Source organism: Canis lupus, chromosome 38 (genome assembly GCF_011100685.1).
Source record: "Canis lupus familiaris isolate Mischka breed German Shepherd chromosome 38, alternate assembly UU_Cfam_GSD_1.0, whole genome shotgun sequence".
In the NCBI taxonomy this organism is placed as follows: domain Eukaryota; kingdom Metazoa; phylum Chordata; class Mammalia; order Carnivora; family Canidae; genus Canis; species Canis lupus.
The window spans coordinates 4274208-4289049 of record NC_049259.1 but is presented as its reverse complement, the minus strand read 5'-3'; the positions used below and the strand labels follow the sequence as shown (position 1 = coordinate 4289049).

The window sequence follows — 14842 nt, the reverse complement described above, 5'->3', positions numbered from 1 at the left end:
AAGAGATTTGTATGCCAAACACTTCAAAATACCAAAGATACCCCATGTTCATGGATTGGAAGACTTAATATTGTTAAAATGTCCATACTACTCAAAGGAAACTACAGATTCAGTGCACATCTCCATCAAAATCCCAACGGCTTTTTTTTTACAAATATATTTTAAAAATCCTAAAATTTATAGAGAATTCCAAAGACCTGGAATAACCAAAGCAATCTTAATAAGCAAAACTAGAGGCATTAGATTTCCTGACTTAAAAATATATCAGAGTTACAATAGTTTTAAAAATATGGTACTGACATAAGGACAGACATACAGACCACTGGAATAGAACAGAGAGCCCAGAAATAAACCCACACATACATTATCAACTCATCTTTGACAAGGATGTCAATACACAGAGTGAGGAAAGGACAATTTTTTTCAACACATGATGAAGGATTCAAGAATATTTACATGCAAAAGAATGAAGTTAGACTCTTAATTTACATTTTACACAAAATCTAATAAAAATAGATTACAGATTTAAATGTAAAACTCGATTTCTAGAAAGAATCACCAGGAAAATTTCTTGACACTGGTTTGGCAATGATTTCTTGGATATGTCGTCAAAAACAATAATAGTAAAAATAGATAAATGGGACTACTTTAAAATGAAAGCTTTTGCACAATAAATGCAACAGCAACAGAATGCAAGGTAATCTACAAAATGGGAGAAAATGTTTGCAAGCTGTTTATCTGATAAGGACTTAATACTTATATAAGAAACTTCTACAATGTGACAGCAAAATAAATAAATAAATAAATGATAGATAAATAAATAAATAAATAAATAAATAAATATCCAAAACACCTAATAAAATATGGGCAAAATACCTGTATAGATTTTTCTACCAAAAAAAAAGACTTACAAATGGCTGCAAGTATATGAAAAGATGCTCAACATCACTCAGGGAAATGCAAATCAAAGCCATAATGAAATATCATCATACACCTGTTAGAATGGCTGTTACACAAAAATATATATAATAAATGTTAGTGAGGATGTACAGAGATTTGAATACTTGTACATTGTGGTGAGAATGTAAAATTGTGCAATTATTATGGAATATAATATGGAGAGGTTCTTCAAAAAATTAAAGATAGAACTGTCATATGACCCAGCAATGACACTTTTAGGTATTTACACAGAATAATTGAAATCAGGATCTCAAAGTAATATCTGTACTTCCTTGTTCATTGCAGGAAACAACCTAAATATTCATCAACAGATGAATGGATAAAGAATATGTGATATATACATACAGTGGCATATTAGCCTTTAAAAAAAGGAAAATTCTTTCATTTAAGAAACAGGGATGAATTTGGAAAACATTATGTTAAGTAAAACAAGCCTGTCTCAGAAGGACAAATACTGCATTATTTCACTTTTATGAGCTATCTACTATAGCCACATTCATAGACTAGAAAACAGAATAATAGTAGCCAGAGATTCGGTTAGGGCAGGGGATATGAGGAGTTGTGTTCATGGGTATAAAATTTCAGTTATGCAATATGAATAAATTATAGGGGTCTCCTGTACAATATGTACTTCTAGCTAACAACACGGTATTGTGCACTTAAAAATTTAAGAGGTTAGATCTCTTGTTAAGTGCTCTTATCTCACACACACAAAGGGACATATGGAAACCTTTAAAGATAGATAGATGGAGGTGATAATATGTTTATTACCTTGATTATGGTGATGGTTTCCTGGATGTATGCAAATGTTCAATTTCATCAAACTGTATTCTTTAAATATGTGCAGGGTTTTTGTAAATCAATTATGGTTCAATAAAAGTATTTTGAAAATCTGAACAAATGGAACTTTGGTGGCCAGATAAAATCACAAGTTTGAATCCTTCCAATTTTGTAAATAGCATGTGAAAAACAAGGTAAAACCAATGTACTTGCAGTGAAACAAATATATTCTTGGCTATTATACTTTAAGGAAAAAAAGGTAAAATTTAATGCCACATACACAGTAGTTACAGTCGTATGTTTGCTCTTATTTTTTATACTTTCAGTTGCAAACAAGGAACAAGGAAAAGGCTAACTTGTATGGGAAAAAAAAAAGTCATAAAATGCCAAGGGATGATTATTTTAAGAAAGAGGGATATCATTACTAGAGTTCACATTCTTAATCTCAAATAGCATTAGAATCTATAAATCTTTAAGGATCTTGAAACCAAACCTCACTCAAAAGCACCATTTTTAAACAAATTTGAGGCCTAGGAAGTTGTTTTTACAACCTTGGCAACTCCTCAGAAGCGAATTTTGACCACTAATCCAGGTTTTCAGGTTCTATTTCCAATTCCACAGATTGTATTATCAACTATGAAAATATTCTGAATCGAATCACACAATATTTGTTAGCATTAAAGGAATGTGATTCTTTTACCAAGTTAATAGATCACAACTTATTGATACCTGCTCCTTTAGTTAAAAAATGCCTCTATTAAGAAATCAATTTATAATGGAAACTTATACAATACCTATGGTTTCCATTTATTATTTAATGCATAAATGTTTCTCATTATTTTGATGTTATTTCTTAAGTTTCTGCAACATAAAATGTAGCAAACCATGCAATGGATTGACAACATAAAAGCACATGAGAATAGACATTCATTAGTTTAAATTTTGATTCCATGCCTAAATTTTAATAAATGCACATTATTGAAATAGCCAGTAGCTAGATTAATTATTCAGAATAACAGAATTCCAAATTGTCCCTAAAATAAATCAATCCACCTATGCAAATGTAAAAGCTTTTGAGATAAGCTCTATGTGCTGCTTCTTTGAGAAAATTAGAGAAGTTCCTTTCCCACAGTAATATGTGATCGACTTGAGAATATAAATATATAAAGTTATATATATGTATATATATATATATATATATATGAGTGTTTTATATATATATAACACTCTGAAGCAGACACAAAGCACTCCAATGAATATTCAAAGCATTCTGAGTGTTAGTATTAGAGAAATAGTGGCCTTTGTTACTATAAAATAAAAATTCTGAAACTGAATAACCTTTGAGGTTTTAATTTCCATCATAATCATTTAGTTCTATTATAGATATTTCTATTGAAAACCATTCAACATTTTATATTAGCAACCACATTGCCCTGATGTTGTTCCATTTTACTCAGAACCTCTGAAATCTCACACCTTACCAAGAATTGAGATGATCTAGAGTGCATGATACATTTCTTGGTCTCTTTCGATTCCCGCGGAGAGAACCAGAATGCACAATTGCTGATTAAGAGCTCAGGACTGTTTCAGGTACAAAACTACATGTCCAAATTAATGGTGTTAAGATTACTATTTTGTTTTAGAATAATAGTCATAAGCCTAAAACTATACATTGTCCATGACTTCAAATATTAAAACACATACCCCACAGAATTATTGAAGCCATCAGTGAGGAAGTAATTTTTCACACCAAAATAAAATAATAAATAAACAGCTTCAGATTTATCTGAATTGCCATTTTATCAAAAGTAAATTAAAACTCAGATCATTGGTAACTGAGGTCTTCCAGAGCAAGATTATATATATATATATATATATATATATATATATACATATATATATATATATTATTACTGTAGTGTATTACATACATATATCGCTATATATTACTGAAATACAGAGAGTGACTGCATTGTAGTTAATAAATCAAAAGTTGTTCAAAAGTTGTTTACTTTTAAAAAGATGTCAAAAATAAAACTTGTCAAAATATTCTTAAGTCAATGTTCAAACTCTGAAGAATTAAATGGTAAATTTTTTTAAATTGGTAAAATGTGACCTGTCATCATTCTAGTTTTATCTTAATTACAGAATAATAAGGACTTTTTGGTCAGATGATAGGTCATAGCGTCTAAATGATCAGGGCGCAAAAAGAACTAAACTTCTATTATATAAGGAAATAGATATCTAATCATGAAATGGGCAAAAGACATGAACAGAAATCTCACAGAGGAAGACCTAGACATGGCCAACAAGCACGTGAGAAAATGCTCTGCATCACTTGCCATCAGGGAAATACAAATCAAAACCACAATGAGATACCACCTCACACCAGTGACAATGGGGAAAATTAACAAGGCAGGAAACCACAAATGTTAGAGAGGATGCGGAGAAAGGGGAACCCTCTTACACTGTTGGTGGGAATGTGAACTGGTGCAGTCACTCTGGAAAACTGTGGAGGTTCCTCAAAGAGTTAAAAATAGACCTGCCCTACGACCCAGCAATTGCACTGCTGGGGATTTACCCCAAAGATACAGATGCAATGAAACACCTGCACCCCGATGTTTATAGCAGCAATGGCCACGATAGCCAAACTGTGGAAGGAGCCTCGGTGTCCAACGAAAGATGATGGATAAAGAAGATGTGGTCTATGTATACAATGGGATATTCCTCAGCCATTAGAAACGACAAGTACCCACCATTTGATTCAACGTGGATGGAACTGGAGGGTATGATGCTGAGTGAAGTGAGTCAATCGGAGAAGGACAAACATTATATGGTCTCATTCATTTGGGGAATATAAATAATAGTGAAAGGGAATAGAAGGGAAGGGAGAAGAAATGGGTAGGAAATATCAGAAAGGGAGACAAAACATGAAGACTCCTAACTCTGGGAAACGAACTAGGGGTGGTGGAAGGGGAGGAGGGCAGGGGGTGGGGGTGAATGGGTGACGGGCACTGAGGGGGGGCACTTGACGGGATGAGCACTGGGTGTTATTCTGTATGTTGGCAAATTGAACACCAATAAAAAATAATTTATTATTAAAAATAAAAAATATTATTATTAAATATTATTATTAAAAAATAAATACTAAATTCTGAATAGAAAAAATCTTACATACTGGAGGTGTAAATTTTAATACGTTCATTATCTAGTCTCTTGTATAGATTTATATTAATTTAAAATTGTAATATATAATTTGTTTATAATTTTCCAGAATATGAAATTGTTTTATTATTCCTATTTTCTATATAAGCATTGTTAACATAGGATTGTTATTTTATTCTATTTGCTATTCTATGCTTTTATCAATACACAAACATGTTTTCATAAGTGATAACTGAAATACAATATTTTTAATTCTAAATATCAGAATGGACTCACATACATGTCTTTGGAATCTAAATATGTAAATGAATTTCAGGAGAAAGAATTGCCCTGTTATCTCCTCCTGTCCTTTTATAATTATATTTACTTTTTTTTTTTAAGATTTTATTTATTTATTTATTTGTTAGAGACAGCAAGAGAGCACAAGCAGGGGGAGAGTCTGAGGGTGAGGGAGAAACAAGCTTCCGCTGAGCAGGGAGCCTGACATGGAGCTCACCCTGGGATCATGACCTGAGCCAAAGGCAGATGCTTAACTGACTGAGCCACCCAGGTGCCCCTCTTTTTATAATTATTATAAATGCTAAGCTTTTGTCACTCTGGTTAAGAAATGGAAACAGTAATAATTGTTCAGATCAGTTGGAATTTTGAATTTTGTTACCAAAAAATTAGAGATTGCTAGAGTTTTTTAAATATTATTGGGGCACATATCTCACTGCCTACCTAAATACCTACTATTTCTTATAATGCTTATGAATTGAAAATTTAAGGTGTCGATGTCAGTGATAATAATAATAATAAATAATAATAATAATAATAATAATAATAATAATAATAATCTACCACTGGTTATAAGAATAAAGTTGCCTACAAGAAGATGGGTGGCAAATATTTATAGGTAATTTTCTACAAAGCATAAAATACGTAGTTGGTTGGATAAATAGGTTGGAACAGAGGAATTTAAAGCAAATAAAAAAATTCTCAGTATTTAATAATTATACATAACCTTTTTTATATGTCAATAGTATAAGTAACTTATAAAGCCTAATAAAACAAAGACCCATTAATTCACCTGCAGTTTAAGTAGTAGATCATAATTGATTTACCTACCCATTTTGGGGTATGATTTTCCTGACCCATCTTCCTCAAACACCTCAAAACTATCGCACACCTGAACAGTAATGTGTTTATCAGCTTTATGCCTTGTTAGGCTAGTTCTCTACATATGCATATGCACCTGGATTATATTAATTTAGTTCTGATGGGTTTTGGATTGTTTTTTATTTAATTTCTTATTGCTTAGGCTATCTGAAGTGATATCCTAAAACCTAATCATCTTTAGATGAGTTTTTTACTCTCTTATAGTACCTTTCTCAGCTCTGTCCCATGTTATCACTTATAATGTAGTTCAATACATTTTCACTCTTGCTGAATATCCTTCTCTGTGACTATTTTAAATTTAATTAATCAATAAAATCATTTGCTTTTGTGAAAACTGCTGCTATAAGTTCTCTTGTCCATATCATCTGCTAAATATACACAGGAGTTTCTTTAGGGTAAGCACTTAGGGGGGGAAATGGCTAACTCATGGTAGTGTATATATATATATATATTTTTTCATACTGGTACAAACAATTGCTATGAATTATATATATTATATATATACATATATATATATATATAAGTTTTAAATATAATCACAAATTAGTTTTGCAAGATAGTCATCTGGTTTATATTCCACAAGCCATATACATATTTATGTTACTCCACAGTCTACCAAAATTTGGTATTGTCTAAATGAGCATAAAATGTCATCACATTTTGGTGTTAATTTATAGATCTTTGATTATTCATCCTCAGTTTAACAGGAAAATTAGTCAACAGCACTTACTAACTGGATCCAAAGAACATCTTAAATTATCTTTAAAAATATTTTTAAATGATTTTGTAAGTATTTTTCCAACAGTAGTAAACAACATTCTTAGAATTTTTTTTTAAAGATTTTATTTATTTATTTATTTATTTATTTATTTATTTATTCGTGAGAGTTACAGAGAGAGAGGCAGAGACACAGGCAGAGAGAGAGGCAGAGAGAGAGAAGCAGGCTCCATGTAGGGAGCCTGACATGGAACTCAACCCCTAGGTCTCCAGGACCCCACCCTGGACCGAAGGCAGGCACCAGACCTCTGAGCCTCCCAGGCATCCCTCTTAGAATTTTTAATAGAAATTTAAGCATAGCAAAACCAAATTTTTAATTCATGTTTTCCCGGTTTTGAAGGCCAATTTCATACTGGTCCAACTAATTGCTATGAATATTAGTCCAATATTTTTAAAATTTCTACCCCATTTATTTCCTTTCAATGAACTTTTTGTACATTCCTGCCTTCAACATTTGTCTACTTACAACTGCATCAATTAAATAATAATCATAAAAAATAAAAGTATGTCACATCTTCAGCAAAATGGAATAATCTAAGTACTTGTCACAAAAGTTAAGTTGTATAGTCCTTGCTGTTCAATGATTAAGTATGAGACACCTTAATTCCCTTTGTCTTTATAAATACTTATTTACGGGCTAATTCTTGTTTATTTTTAAAAAAAATCCAATTAGTTAGTCATCAACTGAAGACTAATAAATCTTGTTTACAAAGTCAAATTCACCATGATCATTAGCATCTAGATTGCCACTATGGGTCTCTTTTCATTCATCTTCTGATTCATTACATAATTTTAAAACTTCTGTTAATTTTCTTCTTAATGTCAATATGGGATGAAGATGAAGAAAAAATAAAAATTCTGAAGAGTGTCCAATGAAAACCAAAATAAAATAAATAATTAAAAAGCTAAATATATAAACTCTTCATTTCTCTGTCAAGATGATGTACTATAGTGAGCAACACAATAAGGAAAATGAAAGATGATTTAATAGCAATGAGCAATTTCACTCCTATACTATCTGCTTAGATGTTTCCATCATTCTTCCATTTGCTGTTTTTAAAGTCCCAAAGAGCATAAATTGGAAGTAATTATGAGTAATGAAATAATTCTTAGGTTGATGAAAGAAATGTTTCAAGATACAGAAAAATGAAATCTGAATCTATAGATCAATTTCAGGAAGACTAATATTTTTATGATTATGAGTTTTCCCGATGGTGGTTTGTCATGTTTTCTTAATGTTGCTCAGTGAAGTTTTATAAACTTCTCTATAGGGCAGCCGGGATGGCTCAGCGGTTTAGCACCACCTTCAACCCAGGGCCTGATTCTGGAGACCCGGGATCGAGTCCCACATCAGGCTCCCTGCATAGAGCCTGCTTCTCCCTCTGCCTGTGTCTCTGCCTCTCTCTCTCTCTCTCTCTTTCGCTCTCTATCTCTCATCAATAAATAAATAAAATCTTTAAAAATAAATAAATAAATAAACTTCTCTGTAAAAGTCTTACATAGCTATTGTTACATTCATTCTTAGGTAAATTATTTTATTATATTTACATTATAATCGTATCAACTATAATTGATGTCTCTTTAAAAAGTCATGTTTTTAAATATTTGTGGTCCCTAGTTAAACATTTATTTTTTATATATAGTTCTTAATATAAATATACCTAACTAAGCCCTTTTACTTTTTTTAAAGCATCCTTATGTGTATTCTATTGATTTTTCTATCTCCTATGTTATGTTTTGGTTCTTATATATATATTTTTTTGGTTCTTATATTTTTAATCTTGATATTTCCAATACAATACTATTAATGATTCAACATTACAGCAGAATATTGACTAGATTTATGGTAGATAAGGAAATTCCCTATTCTCCCTAGTTGTTAGATAGCTTCTATCATTATAAGGTTTGCTTTTCCTTAAATTGCTCTTTCCATACTTACTTGGGTTGATCTATTATTTTTACACCAATTTTATTTATGTATTAATTAATTATTAATTACTTGCTTTTCTGTCATAGACATAATGTTGTTGTGATCTATTACTTTTTTTTTCCCTCTTGGATCTAGTTTTCCAATAGGCAAAGATTAACGGATAATTCTAAAGCTTTTCCATTCTTCTTCTGCATTTGAGTCTCTGCCCAAACACAAGTGATGTTGGCTGACTTCCTTGCTACAGCAGGCTCTGAATAAACCTTTGCTTATTCTCATTTGGTTGGTCCTCATCAATTTCCACACCACACATTTTCCTTTAAAAATAACTTTTACTGGGGATCCCTGGGTGGCTCAGCGGTTCAGCGCCTGCCTTTGGCCCAGGGACGTGATCCTGGAGTCCTGGGATCGAGTCCTGCATGGGGCTCCCTGCATGGAGCCTGCTTCCCCCTCTGCCTGTGTCTCTGCCTCTCTCTCTCTCTCTCTCTCTCTCTCTCTGTCTGTCCATCATGAATAAATAAATAAAATCTTTTTAAAAAAATCACTTTCATTGAACCTCACATTTTGATAGAAAATGTTTTCATTAAAATTCAGCTTGAACATCATTATTTTGTTATGATTTCTTCTTTCATCCCTGAGTTATTTATATGTGTGTATCTTAAATTCCCAAATTTGTAGGTATTTTAATCCAGTTGGTCTTAGTGCTAATTAAGGCTTCTTGCAAATAGTTGGGTAAATCTAATTAAAAACAAAGTTTCCTCTCAACCCAGGAAATCTCTTTACAAAGGTAGAAGAGAAAAAAAAATCAGTGTTATTAGTGAATAAGCATTATAGCAACTGTTATGTGCATCATAGAAATTCATTAAGAGAATGCAAAGACAGAAGGCAATCTGACCTTTTTATGAGCCAAGCAGAAATAAGCCATTACATATATGTTCTCAAAATGCATAGTCTTCAAGTAAGAGAATGTGACAGCACCAGTTGTCACACATGGCTCATCCTAGATTTATCTGTAACTGGGGAGACCACCTGTGTTCATTAATGGACTTTATCCAAAGGAAAAATCAACTTCTAATATCTTTATGACAGGAAGTAGTCTGGAATAAGGTCTAAGTTAAGTTCCTACCTTCCCGCAGACACACTGAGAGATGGTCACTTTCTTCCTGGAGAATTCCATCTCAAACATTTCCCCTCTCCTTGAGAAAGATCTCCCTAGCTCTTAAAGCTGAAAAGAGGCCTATGTAGCCTTTAAGAAGACTTTACGTACACAATTATAATTTTTTGAAATAAATATTCTATGAAAAAGGAAGGAGGCCAACTCTTTTCTTATTTTCAACAGGAAGAATTAAGTATCTTAATTTTTACTTAGTATCTGCCCTTAAAACATCAACAATTGAGTGGAGTTTATAGAAACCTCTTACTGTACTGTTATCGTTCTCGTTATTTTTTTCATGTTAAGGTCTATTTATATTTCTTTTATTTGTGATTTTTCTCATGTTCACATCATCTTGGGGTTGTTATATCTTATTGTTGAGTTAAATATTTTATAAAGTGTTTAGTAATAATCTTTGTCACTAAGAAGGCATTTTTTTCCAAAAGCCTATTTTACATGATGTATCTATCCAACTACTTTTTTTATTATAATTTGAGATCTTTATATTTTCTTGACATCATAACTTCAAACCTTTCATGTTTATATGCATTGGAGTATCTCTTGAAGGAAAAAATATATAGCTGAATTTTCTTAATGTAGAAATTTTAATACCATTCATTTGGGATCACTAATATAACTGGACTTGGATTTGTTTCTATTTCTGCCTCCTTTGTGTTCTAGTTCTAAAATTTCTATTGAAAGATTTAAAAACATATGCAAAAATGCATACAACATAACTATGAATTATAATCAATCCCTATTAATGAAAACATGTGTAACACTACATAAGTCAAGAAATAGAATCTTGCCAACACTCCAAAAACCTTCTAGATTTCATGTTTTCTCTTCAATCATAGACCTCTCCCTCAATGCTACAGAAAACTCATATCCTGAGTTTTGTAGTAATCATTTCCTTGCTCACTTTGCTTTATAGTTTTACAACATAAACATGCGTCCCTCCAACAGTTCGCTTCATCTTTTTCGAACTTTATACAAATGAAATCAAACCTGTGTATGCTTTTGCATTTAACAATTTTAAAGACCTTAATTTAAATACCTATTTTACTGAGAAATTTTTCTGTCAGGACTTGAATGGATGCTCCATTATGTGCTCCTATACCATCTTATCCTTACCTATATCATACACTATACCTACCTTTTATTCTTTCTTACTACATGATAGACTCAATATATCTTGAATACCACCATATCCTCAGGCTGAATAGTCAGCAATCAATAAATACCTATCAACTGAATAAATGAATGAGTTTTTGGTTTGAAATGTTAAAATATCCTGCAGAATTATTCATTAACTTCTGAGTCACTCATAAGTTTAGGGAATCACTACATGAATAACCTGCGGGTTTTTTTGACATATCTGCGTTCCTTTATTTTTCAACCTGACAAATTTTATTAATCAATAAAACTCTTCCAATAAGCCTTTCCCATGTTCCCAAACATATTTTGTCACTTTTCTATCTCCCCAAAGCACTCTGCTCAAAACTGAAAGCATGAACATCTTACTCTGTGCTCAACACTAAACCAGAAACTAAGGACAAAAGACTGACAATATTTTCCCTGTAAGTATTTATAAGTATGCCCTATAATGTGCTTGTTACAGTGTATTTTTGGGCATTTTATGGATTTGTCAAAGTAAAGATCACGCAGCTCCAGAATTTAATTTTCCATCTTTGTGGTCATATGTATACTCCTTTATGCACATGCTTTCAGCATGATACTGGACATAAACAGACTCTTAGATGCATTATTTTCCTCAATGATATATATTTTTATTCAATATCAAAACAATTTTAATCTTAGTAACAACCTGCCTCTTAAACCATTTAAAACTTATTTTAACTTTTAAATATGTGAAACAGGATGTTACAAAAAACAGGCTTAGTAGAAATGAAATTATGAAAATAACAGATATGTAGAATTTAGTCTGGAATTATAAGATGGAAGCAAACAAAAACCTGAGTAGCCTATGGAGTGATAAAATAGCCTTAATGGATTTAATTAACTTACCCTATAAGACATGAAAATTAAGGAATCATTCTTGTCTGAACTGAGCTATTAACATAGTTTTAACTGCGGTCTTTATGGCCAAAAAGTCTTAGAGCAGATGGTAAATTTATAGTCCTTTTGCCCCTATGGAGAAGAAAGAAGGAAAAAATATATGTGTATTTCATGAAGAAACTCAGAATGCAGGCAGTTGCAACCATTTCTAAATGGTGTATGAAAGTTACCATCGTTTATTCTAAAGCTATATAAACAAAATGTATTTTTATGTTATGATAAACTTTTCCATAAATTAAAAAAAGGAACTTCTCTCAAATACTGGCAATGGTTTAACTGAAATAACTGTAAAAAAAAGAAATGAATTGCATCCTTGTTTTCTAACTAATTTTAAATACATAAGCAATAATGTATATATAAGCATTATGTGCATAACCATGAAATTTATTTTCCTGATTATTTCACCACATACAAAATGAGAACTCATTTGTCATATAATATATGCTGAAATATTTTAGAAAAGCCCTGTATATGTATATAACTTAATGCTTAGACATTTAAAATTTATATATAACTGTGTACACATGCTTTCTATATATGACATAAATAGTATATAAATGTAGTGTATACTACATGTATATATATATATATGAATGTACATACAATGGATATCTTATGTATGGCTTAAAAAGCATGTGTAATGCAATCTATAATATTACCTTTTATGTTTATGTTTATTTTTGAGGCATTAAAAGGATAATATTTTAAAGATATTGTAAGTAAACCTATGATCAACAACAAACCTATAGATCAACAACTATCATTTAATGATTATAACAAATTTTTATGTGAGATTCCTGATGATGACTATTATTTTTCTAATAACATTAATGTTTCATGTTTTCAGAGTATCAAGTACCAAAGAGTTATCTTTAAAATAAAATATGCCAATAACTTATTTAAATATAACCTTGGAAAATAAAATGTGCTTTGATTGTGTTATATAACAGTGACAAATAAATATTCTCTTTACTATTCCTTGTACAGTTTGTGATTTCAAGTTTAGGGTTCAGTTGACTAATATCATGTCTTACAAATGAATCACATGGATATAATAATAATAGCTATCAGTAATTTAGGGTTTATAATGTTTCAGCATTTAAAACACTTTTTATTGTATTATGCAATGACCACTAAAACGAAACCAAAATATGCTAGAATCATAGGACAATATAATGGTGGGAAAACAGAAACAATATTACATATGATGTTCAAATGCAATGCACTAACATAGCAGGTCATACTAAAAAAAATTTAACATCTCAATTTTTTATTTAAATTCTAATTAGTTAACATATAGTGTAATATTAGTTTCAAGAGTAAAATACAGTGATTCATCACTTGCATATAACACCCAGTGTTCATCAAAACAAAAATCTGAAACAGTATCTGGTAGGTCTGTATATAGTACAGGCTAAAGGTGAGGGGACCAAAGCATGAAATCTGTGTGAAAGAGTATGTTTTCTTTATTTATAAATGATTGTACAAGCTCCAATTTGGGGGTATTTATTGTTTGCCAGTCATTTACTGCACATTAATCTTTCAATGGCGATCAGTGTAATGTATGTTAGTTTACAAATGAAGTCATAGAGGTCTAGAGAAAGTGGAAAACATGACTAGTACATTTCAGAACAAGGATTCAAGTCTATGTCTAATGGCTCCAAATATTATACTTTTATTTATAATAAGCAGTATCTCATGAAGCTTAGAAATACTCAATCTGGCAATTTATGTATGATGATATCCAGAGAATTTTATTTTCTTTTTTATTGAATATTTACTATATGTAAAATATCATATTGAGATAGATGAAAAGAAAAGAGGAAAATACAAATTTAATATTATTGTATGCACAAAGCTGTCTACTCTCTTGAATCTGTTTCTTTCAGTATTATGTTCTCCTCCGGTGTTATGTCTATGCCAATATGTGAATATGATTATATAATCCATTTTTTGTTACTAGAGAAAGAGAAAGCCAGGGTCAACCAGAGATAAAAAGAGATGACCCTCACTGCCACCATGTTTCTTCTTGTGTTATTAACATTAGATTCAACAGCTTAGAGATTTTACTTTTATTACTTCATACCTATTTTGGGGTTGGGTTAAATAATGACCAGTACATTTCCAACTTAACCAAATGCAATGATTTCTTCTCCTGAAGCAAAAAGGAGTAATAATGTAGATGTCTAAAGACCATCCTATTTGCCCTGTATCTAGCATTACAAATAATACTGATGAGAACAATCTTTGTATGATTCCTATATATCTGTATATGAGGCCTACTGGCTTTCATACACCTGTATAAGAACTTTAACTTCTACTCTGAGAGAGATGAGAAGCCATTAACAGTTTTTTATCAGACTTACATTTTAACTCATGTTGTCATTTGGAGAAAGCACTTGAAGGAGTACAGAGGTAAATGACCAACCAGTTAGACAAATGTTGCAGGGACACCTGGGTGGTTCAGCAGTTGAGCATCTGCCTTTGGCTCCGGGATCGAGTCCTGCATCGGGCTCTCTGCATGGAGCCTGCTTCTCCCTCTGCCTCTCTCTCTCTCTGTCTTTCATGAATAAATAAAATCTTGAAAAATAATATTGCACTATTCTAGAGAGAATTCAGACTAGTTGTAACATGGTAAGTGGTAAGAAGTGCCTGGTTTGAAAATATTACTTGCAGTTTAAGCCAGTAATGTGTTGGTGATGGCTGAGGCCTGATAAGAGTGGGTTATAAGGATAATCATGAATTTCAGATTGTTTATTTTTCTTGAGTTACAATAGTTTTGACTTTCATAATTAACCAGGGGAATATATTGCTTAATAGTATAAGTGAGAAAGGGTCAAAAG

The 14842-nt window shown here is 31.4% G+C and overlaps 1 long non-coding RNA gene across 8 annotated transcripts in view; it reads right to left on the bottom strand.

Moving 5' to 3' along the window:
* LOC102153439 overlaps positions 1–14842 on the bottom strand; it is a 65840-nt gene that overhangs the window by 9523 nt on the left and 41475 nt on the right. For all 8 annotated transcript variants that reach the window (XR_005385623.1, XR_005385624.1, XR_005385622.1 and 5 more), the window contains one exon: positions 11949–12071. This is a non-coding gene — a long non-coding RNA (uncharacterized LOC102153439). The remainder of the gene's footprint in view (positions 1–11948; positions 12072–14842) is intronic.